Source organism: Triticum aestivum, chromosome 1B, assembly GCF_018294505.1.
Source record: "Triticum aestivum cultivar Chinese Spring chromosome 1B, IWGSC CS RefSeq v2.1, whole genome shotgun sequence".
Classification (NCBI taxonomy): Eukaryota; Viridiplantae; Streptophyta; class Magnoliopsida; order Poales; family Poaceae; genus Triticum; species Triticum aestivum.
The window spans coordinates 513,398,906-513,411,419 of record NC_057795.1 but is presented as its reverse complement, the minus strand read 5'-3'; the positions used below and the strand labels follow the sequence as shown (position 1 = coordinate 513,411,419).

Genomic DNA, 12,514 nt, shown 5'->3' with positions numbered 1-12,514 from the left:
ACAAATTCCTTGGAAAGTGTTGGTATGGAAGGTACCCGTGGATACGACTAGCCACGAATTGTGAAAGAATGGTGGAAAGGAAATATACTTTACTTTTTTGTTTGGGAACCGCTGTCGGTGTCAAAACCGGCGGATCTCGGGTAGGGGATTCCGAACTGTGCGTCTAGACGGATGGTAACAGGAGACAAGGGACACGATGTTTTTACCCAGGTTCGGGCCCTCTCGATGGAGGTAAAACCCTACTCCTGCTTGATTAATATTGATGATCTCTACTCCTAATGCCTCAGTTGGTAGGTCGCGTTCCGGGTTTTATTTTTGTCCCACCTCACTCGGTCTTTTTTGATACTTCTTTGGTACTTCCTCCCACCTTCCTCCCAGCCGCGAAAAACCAAGAAAAACCCCGCGATCGAGTCCCGCACCCGCCCAACCTCCCGTCCTGGAAGAAAACCTACGAAAAAAACCTACCAAAAAAAACCAGAACTCGCACGCACGAGCGAGACTGCCCTCTCGATCCCCTCGACCTACGATCTGTGACTGCAGACGCACCAGATCGCCGCCGCGGACCTCGCAGGGAAGACGCGGATGAGATCCCAAGCCGCTGCTCCTCCTCTCCCGGGATGCAGCCGCCGCCGCCGAACCAGGGAGACGCCGGCGACCATCGCCGCCGTCGTGGATCACCAGGACGCCGCCGCCTGCACCGCCACCACCGCGCCTCGGATACGTCGCTGCGAGGAGGATCCCTGGGAGCGGGAGGAGGTAGGGGTCAGCCGCGTCGACAGCGGCGAGGTGGAGCCCTGGGGCTGGGAGTGGGTATGGGAGGAGGTGGGGGCAGCTGCGAGCGCAGCGGGGTGAGGGGCGTCGATGAGATGCTCCTGGTGCCTCCCTCCGAGTGGGAGGGGGAGAGGGGCGTCAGCGGCGAGCCGGACGGGGCGAGGGGCGTCGATGAGATGCCCCCGGCGCTTCCCTCCGGGCGGGAGGAGGAGAGGGGCGTCGGCGACGAGGCGGGTGTCGGCGGCAAGATGGTCTCTGACGGGCGTGATAGGCGGGCAGCTTAGGCGTGAAGCGTGCGTTCATGGAGGTATTCGCCAGGGCGCTCTTCTATCCGACGGTGATGCTGAACTACGGCCGCAGCTTGATCGAGCCCGAGTTCCACTGGTGGGATCGCATCGACAAGGTCAGTTCACGTCTGTATTCTTCTTCTTCATTCACGGGGAGAATTTTGCGAGAGAATAGCAAGGGAAGGTACCGGATCATGAAATGGAACTGTTCTGTTTTCCGGAACACAAGTAGTGAGCACGGTAGATTCTCTGTACGTTCGCAGAAATTGTCATTGCTACTAATTACAGCAGTAATTACATCGAGATGGCTACGGTTAACTCCGTTTGAACTTATCTGGGTCCAAGACATATTGAGCACTTGAGCAGTACCTTGCCGAATACATTCATTACCTAGACATACTCAGTTAATTCACGTTGGTTTGTTAGAAACCTTGTTTGTTGAATCTGTATTGATATTTACTGTATTTTCAGCTGTAGGGATGTTGCTGTTTGAGGAATACTGAATGCTGTTCATCTGTATACATTGAACTAATTTTAATTTGTATCGACCCAGGATATTTGGATAGGGGCAGTTCCTCACCAACCAATGTCATAATTTATCACGTCTGCAAATGATTTTTGGACTGTAGTTTGGATTGTTCTGCCGAGCGTATAACAACGCATGCTATCTATCAAAGCTTCGACTCATTTGTTTTGCTGCTCCGGAATATTGAGACGAGAAGAATGGCCTTGATGCTGGAGGTACAAAGAGGCACAAATAAACTTTCACTCATTACACTAGCACTGTTTTACCATTGACGGAGCATTGTGAATATGTTAACAGACTACTTGGGTGTTCTGATATCGAAATATGTACATAATATAAGTATATACCATGACATGCACTGCTGCTTCTAATTAGATACAATAGCTTCTCTCTTTTTTATTGTACAGCTGAGATCTTCATTACATTACAACCTTATGTTTTGCTTATTTGTTTACTGAAATTGGTGTTCTGTCTCTAGGTTAATGGATCACCCTGGGAACGATTTTGAGGGCATTATGCCAGCTACTTTGATGGCAATGGATTATGGAATGGCAAACTAACAGGGCACATCGCACAACTGGTATAAATGTGTTGATATGTTGCATTTCAAGGCAGTTTCACTCATAAATACTACAAAGGTTTACAAAATGTTCACACAGTATTTGGTTCATATCACCATTGTTTCATGTTCGATTGACTGGTGCGGTTCTCTTACATAGTTTGAACCATTTAGCATTTGGGACCACGAGGATTCCGATTGGGAGAACGACGTCGTCCATAGATTAATGGTGAGACTTTGGTGCTTTGATTAATTTCCAGGACCATTGTTTCCTGTCCAGTGATGCAATCTGAAAATCATGCAAAAATTTGTCATGTTTGGGCATTGTCAGTATGGGAACACCGGGCCAACTCACTTTACAGGACAGGAGGGTTGACCGCTGGGCGATGCGCTGCACGAGTAGGCCAGGAGGAACAAGAGTAGAAGAGGACTGTAGCCTGTAGGTGAGAGAAGATGATGCCATTGCCATCTTGACTGAAGGTTGGGCATCTAAAGATGCTTGGCAACCAGAACTCTGAAGGTATATGGTGTGATATTTACTAAAATTATATTGACCAAGCACAACATATCCAATCATCTGGAACCTGTCCTCTTCTTTTCTGGAACTAGCGGAAACCACCGTTCTTTGACTGATTGTTACAGAGTTTATCTGGTTTTGAAAATTAATATTCTCTGAATTTTTTTTGCTAGCTAAACACCACTTGAAGGTACCTGGAAATACATTACTTGCTGAAGCTGCACATCCTACGCCCCAGGAGGAGGCCAAATGCATATTCCGATCATGTGTTCTAAATACTAAAGCTTCCTTGCTGGATCTAAGGTTTAATTTCTCTGCCCCAATGCTGGTTCTTAGGGTAATACAAGTTCTACTCCATATTTTTGATGCCCTCCACACAACTGTATGTTCATGTTCCAGAGTCCTTATTCATAGTTAATTTCAATCACAAAGTGACAAATGCCAGTCTATTAGTTAACATGTGTATCTCCGTTTCTTCTAAGTTTCAATCGACCTACTCTGAAGTTGTTCCTAAGACAGTGCCTCAAGCAAAGGGAATGAGCCTCAGTTAGTGTATCTAGCGAGTTCGCGATCCTTTGTTGGGATAAACATTTGTGCAAGAGCAAGTCTCGTCACTGTTGGTTGTTAGTACTTTTGCTTGATAATTCTAATTTTTACTTCAGTTCATAAGGCAATGTAGTTATGCTTGACGCACGATATGAAGACTGCCATTTTGCCTTTTGACCTTGGTTTCTTCCTCCAGTAAGTAAATGCACATAGTTCTTTTCTAAATTAGAGCATATGACTTGTTGATCGATCTCTGAGCTCAGTAATAATATTAAGCCTTAATCTGTTTACTGTAATCTGGAATAAAATTAAATAAATAAGGAAACGTTATATTCATATATCTTTTTTGTACTTTGATGGTTTCACACCACAAGTTCCTAGATGGTAATTGTGCTGCATATGTCTGCTCTCTTACTTTGTTTTTCTGAACAGGTAGGTTCCGAAAGATGTCATGAAGAATTTCTTTGAGAGAATTTGCGTGAGGTGTGTCTAAATGATTTTTATCTTCTGAACATATTCTTGTATGACTAACTGAATTCATTTTCTCAAAACGTTGGTACTTTTCCTTTTTCATTTATGTTGCTCGACTGAGTCTCTCTCGGATCATGTACACTCCACATGCTAGCTGATCTGTAGCAGTGCGGAAGGTGAGCTTGGCTGCCGGCAACAGCTCCTTTGGCTGATCTGCGGTGATGCAGAAGTTGGGTTGGAAAAAAGCACGACCGGCTGCTCTGAAGTGGGTCGTAGGGAGAGCTTCGTAAGAGATAGGGAGGGAGCTCTATTGGCCCGTGCATGACATCCAACCCAATGGCATCATGCCCTGGTAAGCTTCTTATCTGTTCCAATTCTTGCACTTGGTCTTTTTCTTTCTAACCCTGAAAATAGAGTTTGCCTTGATTCCTAATCATGCTTTAAAAGCTGATATCCACCTCGTTTATCTTGCTACTGGTGGTAATGTGTGCAAGTATGATTTTGTGATAATGCCAGATGTTGTGTGCCTTCTTTATTCATGGTACGAGTACTCTAACCTGGCTCGTATGATAATGTATCCCTGCTACAGAGCACAAACGACGTGTTTTTAATTATATTTAGTTGACATGGATTTCATTTATCTTGTGAATTGTATAGTCAGATCATGAATTTTAATGATTGATTGATTTTCATGGTCACAGGTAGGCATGGTTGCATGGCCACGGGGAGAATGGAGCAAGTAGCGTGTGAGGAGTTTAAGAAATGGGGACAAGGGACAGTTTAGTTAATTAAGTCTATGTTAGTTTCAAGTTTTATCCTTGTTGCGGTAAAAAATTAAGGTTGGATTAACCACCATGTACATCTTTAATTACTTTTAAATAAGAAATATAATCAAAATATTCTCTTGAAATCATAAAATTTATATAATTTGTACAAGTACATGAAGGTGGAACATGAGGAAGGGTGGGAGAAGATTAGGCCCCGTTTGGTAACAAAGTATTTTCTATGTATTCCCATAATACTGCAGTTTTTTATAATACTGTAGTTTTTATTACAAACGGTTGTTTGGCTGTCTCTAAAAATTGTAATTTTAATACTGCAGTTTTTGGCAAACCACAGTATTTTCTCTGCATCAAAAAAAGAACCACATACCTCTTTTTTTTAAACTGAGCTCGCTGAGAAAAGAGAGTCCCTCGCTCATACCTTCTTCTCAACACGCCTCATGTCCACGACCGTTTTATCAGGATCTTCTGCTTGGTGATTTAGTTAGCTCGCTTCCGTTTGTTGCTCCAAATTACAACCAACCACAAAATCGTTTTAAAGACGTTGTTGCCGTCCGGATAGCCAGTTAGAATATGTGTCTTCTAGGCCGTGTGCATGGCCGTTCTTGGTGCATGGCCGAGTAGTTGCATAAAATGGCTAGCTAACTAGAAAAGCACGTGTGTCTGCAGCCGCTAATGGTTTTAGCTAGCTAATTTTGTGTCGCTGAAAATGGGATAGCCAAACAGGTTGTCTGTATTATCAATACTACAAAATATTCTGTTATGTTAAAACTGTGGTATTTCACACATGTAGGCTAAATTACTGTAGTTTTTGATACTTAGGTTTTTGGGATACTTAGGTTTTTGTATTATTGGATACTTAGATATCGTTTCATTTTCTTGCAAGGAGAGGATGGTTACAAAGAAATAACAAGAAATGGAGAGAGAATCAGTTTTATTACTGTATGGATGGAAACCACATGCCAGCTTGTCCAACATATTTCTACATTGAGTCAATTATTTGACCGCTATATTTTTTTTATTCCATGGCAATGCATGGTCGTTCAACTATTCAAATTTACAGGCTGTTCATCCACTTTTTTCAAGCTATTTACATATTTGTCACTTGTCAGCAAGTTTGCATATGATGCTAGGAAGTGAACATAAGGACACATAAACGTTGCATTTTGAATATGAAATAAACTCAACATCCAAATAACAAATTTGTTGCTCCGTCCATCGGTGAGCAGGAAATGTAAGCATCCTTCTAAATAAGATATTACCTATCTTGAAGCTAGAAATGCAAGAATTCTTCTAAGTAAGATATTAGTTATCTTCATGATGGAAATGCAAGCATCCAAAATCTACAACAATATTTCTAAAAACTGAAAACAATCTTTCAATCTTGATATAAGAATGAAACATAAGCAACATCACAGAGTTTGCTATTTCTTTTGAAACACAATTACCAACAAGTGATATACAGGTGAACTTACAGTTTATTCAAATTGGAATGCGGCTCACTCTACTAAAAAGGACGATGTCACCCACTCCGAGTAAAAACGGTCATCTACTCGCATTTAGCATCTGACCAATGAATATATATTGTATATGAGTTTTCTATTTTTTATTTTAATATTGTTTATATGTTTACTTTTGTAGATCAAAGATCAAAACTGATGGCTTTTTATTGACAAAGCTTTATGGTGAACCAGACTGAAAAATCATCAGGTTTTACACAATCAGAAGAGATGCATACAAATAATTGTTCTTTATATATTTGTTGTGCATGATAGTACAAGAGGTATGTTTCTATACATATTTATTTTTGCAGAGTATGAAAGAGATGGAGATGGATTATGTCAACGTTCAAAAACAATCCATCGACAAGGGTGTTGAGGCGATGTCATTGAAGGGCCCAAAAATTCGTTAAGATTTATACAACAAAAGGCCCGTGACAACGCACGGGCATTCTACTAGTATGGGTAGTACAAGAGTGGATCTACCACGAGATCAGAGAGGCTAAACCCTAGAAGCTAGCCTATGGTATGATTGTTGTTCGTCCTACGGACTAAAACTCTCCGGTTTATATAGACACCGGAGAGGGCTAGGGTTACACAGAGTCGGTTACAATGGGAGGAGATCTTCATATCGTATCGCAAAGCTTGCCTTCCACGCCAAGGAAAGTCCAATCCAGACACGGGACGAAGTCTTCAATCTTGTATCTTCATAGTCCGGGAGTCCGACCAAAGGTCATAGTCCGGCCATCCGGACACCCCCTAATCCAGGACTCCCTCAGTAGCCCCTGAACCAGGCTTCAATGACGGCGAGTCCGGCGCGCAAATTGTCTTCGGCATTGCAAGACGGGTTCCTCCTCCGAATACTTCATAGAAGATGTTGAACACAATGATAGTGTCCGGCTCTGCAAAATAAGTTCCACATGCCACCGTAGAGAGAATAATATCTGCACAAATCTAATCTGCTGACGTACTCCGCAGCGTGACATCACGCCATGGTCAGGCCTTTATTCGAATCATTTTACTGTTCCACCTCAGCGCGTTTAGCGAGGCGGTTTCCTTGGCACGTCTTGTCGAAGCAGAGATCGTGTCCCTTTATTCCAGGATTCTCATCAATACGGGCGTGGGTAACCCAACCGCGCCATTAACCGCGACGCTTGGGAGATAAGCGAGTTTTATTAGGCCGGTGGGGGCTCGTAGTTTCGGCCGCCCATATAAGGGGATAAGAATCTACCCTTTCCATTTATGCCTTCTTCCTCCTTTGCTTATTCATCCCTGTGCGCTCGAGCTCCAACGCCCAAGCCCGCACTTCCCACCTCAACCTTCTCCAATCATGTCCGAAGCGGGAGGTAGATGGATGGCCTCCTCCGTCACGGAGGGGCAAATCAAAAAGCTGAGGAAGGCCGGATACCCCTATCTGACGACATCGCGCACCGGCTTCCAGATGTGGGGCAACTCATCCCCACCCCCAGGTCCCATGAGAGGGTTGTTTTTCTTCCCCATTTCCTCCGCGGACTGGGTTTTCCTCTTCACCCGTTCGTCCGGGGGCTCATGTTCTACTACGGCCTGGACTTCCACGATCTGGCCCCGAACTTCATCCTCAATATCCCTGCGTTCATCGTCGTATGCGAGGCCTTCCTCTGCATCCAGCCCCACTTCGGCTTATGGCTGAAGACTTTTAATGTCAAGCCGAAGGTAGTGGGCGGCCGCCAAGCAGAGTGCGGAGGTGCCATGGTGGGCCGGATGGCCAACGTCCTATGGCTCGAGGGCTTCTTCGTGGAGACAATAAAGGGATGGCAGTTGGGGTGGTTCTACATCACCGAGCCGCGCGATCCCAAATGGGCGACGACCCCCGAATTCCGATCTGGCTTCCCCACACGGCTCACTTCCTGGAAAGAGACAGGCCTAACGTGGGGGGATTCAGAAGAGCTTACCAGACTTCAAACCTGCGTCCAAAAGCTGGTGAGCAAGAATCTCAAGCTTGTCAACGTAGTCCAGGTCATGCTTATCCGCCGGATCCTCCCATGCCAACAACGGGCCTTCAAATTGTGGGAGTTTGATCCGGCACAACACCAAACCTTGAGCAAGCTTTTCGACACTACGTACGAAGATGCCTGGAAGGTGTTGTTTAAGGGCGCAGAGGCACCCGCATCCACTATCAAAGATCGCGGATTCAGCTCGCGGCGTCAGGCCAGCGAGGTAAGCTACACTACCCTTTACGAGACTCTTGTCTTTCATAGTCTGACTCTATGTGGGATCTAACCTCCCTTTCCTTTGACAGGACTAGCTGAAGACATCCGGGCAGGTGAACTGTCCGGCTCCCTTACCAGAAGACCCAGCGGACGCCCAATTGTCAGGGCTGCTGGTTCCGGCACCTCACGTGGTGCCGGAGAAGAAGGCCAAGAAGAAGGCCACGGAGACTCGAAAGATCTCCCGGCGCCTGGTGGTGTCGGGTTCATCGCCCGACAACCCCGAAGCACCCTCCGCCTCTGAAGACGAGGAGGAGGAGGAAGAAGAAGCCTCCCCCCCTCCAACGGGGGGAGGAAAGAAAAGAAAGGCTGCCCCAACTGGGGAGGTTGGAGGGTCCAAGAAGGGGAAGACCCTCCTGCCGGACTACGCCTCCGATGCCGAAGACGACGTGGAGGAATGGCCATCCAGGGTCAAGCCCCTGGCAAAATCGTAAGTGTCCGGTTACCCGAATGACTTATGGCGCTCCTCTATTATTCGGTAGCTTCTGACGCAGAATTTAATTATGCAGTCCGCCCAAAGCTCAGCTCGACGATTCAACGAGCGGCTCCTTGGATTCGTCGGATGTGAATAGTGCTTCACTTCCGACGGCCTCCTCCCCTCTCCCTACGGACGACGCCAAGGTGGAGTCCCGAAAGGGACTAAACCAGGAGGAGGTGGTCCTGGAGGCGCCGCAAGGCGACTTCCCGGACTCCAGGCCCAAAGGGGATAAAGTCCCCGAGGGATCTAAGTCCGGCCCCGGGCCGGACACTGCTCCGGAACCATCAATGGTTCCAGAGTCCGACAGGCGGCGCCTTCCTAAGAAGGGCAAGCCTGCGACCTTCGTCCATCCGGAGGTGCCGGACAATTTGCTGGAGGTGCTTAACGGCGCCTCCATCGACGAGGAACACCGCACTGTTATGAGTGCGGTGATTTAGAAGGTTCAGTCCGCCAAGAGCGGGCTGACAGAAGCCTGTACAAGTCTGTTAATAGGCTTTGAGGTATGTGTTCAAAAACATATAAAAATATTACCGCATAGATAGTAGCCCCTGATGCTCAGTTCGGCGTTTGGAAAGAAATGCCGAGCTGATGATCTAAAAAGATATACGCAGGAGTCTAACAAAAATATGTCAATATGGGAATGCAGGCTGCGCTGCTGACCTCTGCCGCACTGACTGCAGAGGTCAATTTATTGAAGGAGAGCCTCGAGCGGTCCGAGAACGAGCTCGGCCGTGCCAAGAAGCAGCTCGAGGACAAGGAGGGTATGTAATACCGTATATAAATGTATATAGAAATACTTGGTTGCAAATAATGACAGGACCAACGTAAATGTTGTAGGGGCCACGGCCGAGGTGGCGACCCTGAAGGAAGCGGTGTCCAAGGCCGAAAACAGTGCGGCCTTGGAGTGCACCGAGCGAGAGAAGCAGGAGGCGCGGGTGGCGGAGGTGCGGCAAGAGCTCCAGGCTCTCGTGAAAAAACACGAGAGTTTGGAGCGTGACTCGAAGACTCGAGAGTCCGAGCTCGCCTTGACTCTTGAGAGTGCCAAGACCGCTAAGGCCGAAGCCCAGAAGGCCCTCCAGGTGATCGAGGCGATGAAGAAGATAGCGGCGGGTAAGGCATTCTTTATGCAAAGCAAGAATATAAAAGTAAATTATCTGTTACTTACCCGAATCCGGAGCTCTCAAGGAGCGTTCGCCGATCTGCCCTGTAGTGTGTCTGATGCTGCCGCATTCTACCAAGCCGAAGAGGGGAGCTCGACGGAAAAGGTGTTCTGGTCTCAGTATGCTGAGGCCGAACATCCGGTACCCCTGAGCGACCAGCTGAAGCAGCTGGTCGAGCTCCACAAGGTGGCCGAACAGGCCATGAAGGGCCTCATAGTTCGGCTGTGGCCTAGAGAAGCCATGCCTGGGAGCTACTTCGGTCTGGTGCGGCGGCTGGTGGACGCGTGTCCCTGGATTGAGGTCATCAAGCGCTCCGTCTGTATCGAAGGTGCCCGTCGGGCCCTTGCCCGTGCTAAAGTGCACTGGGGCAAGCTGGACGCTGAAAAGCTTTTGACGGACGCGCCACCGCCGGGCAAGGAGTATCGCACGCCCGAGATGTATTATAAGGGCGTCCTGAAGGGTGCCCGCCTTATAGCGGACGAATGCTCCAAAGATGTAATTTTTGAGTAGACTCGCATCTGTTATCCTGTACGCTGAAAACTTTTTTCATATGCGTTAAGCAATGCTTGTTAATTTAAAATATTACCTTCTGTGCGGCCGTTTATCAAATCTGAGAGATGCAAGTCGTCGGCTTCTACCCCCATGCCACGAGTGCTGGGGTGTTCGGGATAAACCTGAGCGCTCTTGTTCCCATTCTTGGGTCCATCTAGGGAGGCGCTCAGCACAACGAACCGGGCCGTCAGACTTATAATGCTTTATCACTCTCACTTAGCCATAGAATTCTATAATTTTAAATTTCGGCGAAGCCCCTAGTATTCGGAAGACTGAGTTCGGGGCGCTATCCACACCTAGGCCGGATAAGTCCGGTTCCTCGCTCTAAGCGGCATAAGTCTTTAAGGACTCGAAAAACCTCGCGAACAGCGACCGGTCTCTCACACTATCATGACGGTCAGTTTTAGCTTTCTCTACTGAGGTGTTAACCCAGCTCAACTGGGACACAATCGCAGTAGTTCTCCCAGCGCTACCTTAGCCAACATTGCGGAATGTAAGATACCAAAACATGGGAGCCGGGCAAACCCAACTATTGACCCAAGACATGATTCGGAGCCGATGCATATAGTGCTATAAGTTCGGGGTGCCACACTCGTCAGAGTGTTCGGTCTTCTCACACCATGTTATGGGGTGCTTAAGCCCCTGGTGTATTGGCCGTACCAAAGTGTACGGTTGCATAATGTCATGACTGAACATATTTGTATAAAAAATAGATGAGTACAATAATAGATAAGAGCTATGTATTGTTTATTAAAAAATGGCTGCTATGAAAGCAGAACGATACAAATAGTGCGATAAGCAAGAGATGGGATTATTTGACATGTCCCCCTCTAGGGGCAAGCTGCAGGACTTTAAGTAAAACAGGTATTAAGCTCGTTATAGAGACTACCTAGACATTTGACGCGGCTTGTTCTCTCCCTGGCTGTTGCATCGTGTGTTCGGCGGGTGTATTGCCGGACAGGCTGTCAGGACCCCGACTCAATGCCACATCGATCTAGCATGTAACACCTCATATCACTTTGCGGCCTCACGCACGGTATTCCCACGGGTGTCGCCTTACCTTCGCCCGGGACCGTTTGCGCCTTTTGGCACACGTATATGATAGTGTCGCTAGCATCCATATGATAAGGAGCCCGGGCTGACATGGCTAGTCGTAAACCCAAAGTGGCACAAACCTACAGGGACAGGCATCCATGACCCAGCATCGAACGTGTCGGTCATCAGCGGGTGAATCCAGGCTGTAGCACTGGGCTAGCAGGACTCCGGTGAACCGGGCTGTAGCGGGCTAACAGGACTCTGGTATTCATCGCGTGACATTTCCCCGAAGGGATAGACACAGGAACGAAGAAGGACACATGCCGGCCAGCCTAAGTGTTCCGGAGTAGTAGCAAGCTACCGTGGCTCAGTGGAAACACTAGGAGACATTTCTCGGTAAGAGAGGCTACTAAGAATAAACAACTAGATAGTCAGATCCCACACATAGCAAGCATTTCAATAACATACACACAATATGCTCGATATGTGCAAATACAACATGGCATCACAACATGACTCTATAACTCAAGTATTTATTCCTTAGGCTCCGAGGAGCGAGATATTACAAACAGGGGTCTCATGACCCAACATTCAGAGCATACAAATCAAAGCACAAGCGGAAGCTATCATGTCTGAGTACAGACATCTATAAATGAAAAAGGCTGAGAAGCCTGACTATCTACCAAATCCTGCCGAGGCACAAGATCATAGCTGAGGTAACAAGCTAAACGTCGAAGTCCACGTGGAACTACTAGCGAGACCGAAGTCTCTCTGCAAAAACATAAAATAGGCAAACGTGAGTACAAATGTACCCAGCAAGACTTACATCAGAACTAACTACATATGCATCATTATCAACAAAGGGGATGGTGGGGGTTTAACTGCAGCAAGCCAGCTTTGACTTGGTGGCTATCCTAAACTACGACTGTAAGTAACTCTTTTGAGGTGGCGCACACGAGTCCACATATTCACCATATCAATACACCACTATGGATCCGCTCCCGTCTCCCTACGAGAACGCCATCCATAGCACTCACGCTTATCTTGCGTATTTTAGAGTATCCACTTTCACTTGTCTATGAACT

The 12,514-nt window shown here is 47.0% G+C and overlaps 1 long non-coding RNA gene across 10 annotated transcripts; it reads left to right on the top strand.

Annotated features, from left to right (window-relative positions):
- Positions 1-450: 450 nt before the first annotated feature.
- On the top strand, positions 451-4,585 carry LOC123135672 (uncharacterized). 10 transcript variants are annotated; one of them, XR_006466137.1, is made up of 9 exons: positions 460-1,174; positions 1,612-1,799; positions 2,063-2,222; positions 2,304-2,372; positions 2,475-2,663; positions 2,834-2,997; positions 3,639-3,689; positions 3,832-4,029; positions 4,379-4,585. It is a non-coding gene; the product is annotated as an uncharacterized lncRNA (long non-coding RNA). The 10 variants fall into 10 exon arrangements; XR_006466121.1 differs by having other exon boundaries at positions 461-1,174; positions 2,834-2,963; XR_006466134.1 differs by having other exon boundaries at positions 452-1,174; positions 2,834-3,689.
- Positions 4,586-12,514: the final 7,929 nt, after the last annotated feature.